Consider the following 1,921-nt stretch of genomic DNA (forward strand, 5'->3'; position numbering starts at 1 on the left):
AGTTATCTATTACTTTGTCATTTCTAATACATGAGACCCTCTTTCCACATCTTCTCGATTGGCTCCATAGCTCAGTGGTTAGAGCATTATTTTCACAAATCTGAAGCCGTAAGTTCGAGTCTCACCAAACGAGCCCTTCAAATATGATCTGAAATTATGACAAGATCATTTCCTCCAAAGGCCAGAAATGTGTTTGAAATTCCACATTCCTGTTTGTCCTTTCACAGACTTGAGGAAGAGCATTTGCAATGTCAGGAAACAGCTGACGTGAGCGATGTTTGGCCGGAAGAGCGATGTGAAGCAGTATCAACTGCAGAGTGACAGATGAACATCGGGGGAGCAACACAAACCCGGGGCAGCCGCCGAATGCTTCCTTTCGTTGCTGTAAACAGATTCTAGTTTTGAAGTCTGAAATGGGACAATAGAGCCAAGTGAATGAAATTCTGCTTTCTGGGGGTTGCTCTCTCCTAAAGCCTCTGGCACTCTTGGTGGAAGATGTCCTTGTTTGTTTCCTTCTGTGTGTGAAAATGAGGTTCACTTCCCCGACGGGGCATGAACAAAGTTTTCCCATCTCAAACTTCAGTCTCATTGGTAGTGATGCGTGAGATTAAAATGGTACAGGGAAAATAACATTGAAATGAACACTTGAAACATGAGAGCACACAAGACTAAAAGGCCAAGTGCTGGAAACTGGGATGATCGGCCTCTTTCCAAACTGTAAAAACTCAATGATGCGATAATTTTGCAGGAGCAACTGATTACCAATGAAATAAAAACCAGAAGCTGTGTTATTAAGAAATGATGCAAGTCTACTTGTTCCGAGGTGGTCTAGTGGTAAGGGTACAGTAGTTTCACCACTGTTGCCTGGACTCGAGCCCTGGTCAAGGAGTGAGGATTTACTGTCCTCACAATAACAGCAACAAAGGCCAAGCAGTGCCTGGAGGGAATCCTTTTAATGTCTCGGATCAATGAATGTCCTGGCGCCTTAAAGAAGGGAAGGTAGTTCAACTGTCTCTACTCAGTCGGACAGTTCACCCTTCACGTGCCTCTGATTCCCAGTTCTAAAGATTCACAAAGTTGAGACGAGTGGATTTTTAAAAAAAATTCTGCTTCCTTTCCATTCCAAGGGGCTGCAGTGATTGAGTGGTTTGGGAAGTTAAAGGTGCCAAATGGCAGTGTATAGTTCTACTTCAGCTTCCACTCCTCTGGTGATGCTGGGACACTGACTCCAATGTTCTCAGTGACATTTACTGATGTGAGGCATTGAAAGGATTCCAGTTCCTGCAGATCAGATTCAAACCTGATCAGGGCATCAGAACAGTGAGAAAGATGAGCTGGGAATTTTAAAGAAGTTGCAAATTGCGCTTCAGCCACAGAGACAGGGAGAGTGACGTCATAAACCCAAGGGGACATTCCCGTGCAGAAAGAAGCCGTTCAGCCCATCGAATCCACGGCGACGCTCTGTCGCTTGCATCTCTCTGAGGTTATTAACAATCAGTGATATCTATTCTAATAATGGTCAAATGTGTCTATGCCGTGATGCTGTCTCCAACATGATTATCCTCTTGATATTCATGTCTGAAACAGTGTGTGCAATTACTGCAGGTCTTGGTAAAAAAAAATTGGAAGTAATAAGTTTCAACGACCCCAGTTTCGTCCCAACTGAGAGAAGACCAACGGTGAACTGGAGAAAACTGCTGAGACCTTGACAAGTGTGTCACCTCACCTGTGTCCCAATATGAAAAACTTCCTACAAACAGCTGACATTCCCGCAAATCGTACTTGTAAGGAATAGCAGAGGATGGTTTCGATCCATCGACCTCTGGGTTATGGGCCCAGCACGCTCCCGCTGCGCCACTCTGCTTAGCAACACGGTGTGCTTTTTAGGCTTTTCATTTGGCGTGTGGCATGTACCTTCAAG

The 1,921-nt window shown here is 44.7% G+C and overlaps 1 non-coding gene across 1 annotated transcript; it reads right to left on the reverse strand.

Annotated features, from left to right (window-relative positions):
- Positions 1-1,792: 1,792 nt before the first annotated feature.
- trnam-cau lies at positions 1,793-1,864 on the reverse strand. The gene has a single exon. It is a non-coding gene; the product is annotated as a tRNA-Met (tRNA).
- Between the last annotated feature and the right edge of the window lie 57 nt (positions 1,865-1,921).

Source organism: Rhincodon typus, unplaced genomic scaffold (genome assembly GCF_021869965.1).
Source record: "Rhincodon typus isolate 14 unplaced genomic scaffold, sRhiTyp1.1 hic_rhity00015788, whole genome shotgun sequence".
NCBI lineage: Eukaryota > Metazoa > Chordata > Chondrichthyes > Orectolobiformes > Rhincodontidae > Rhincodon > Rhincodon typus.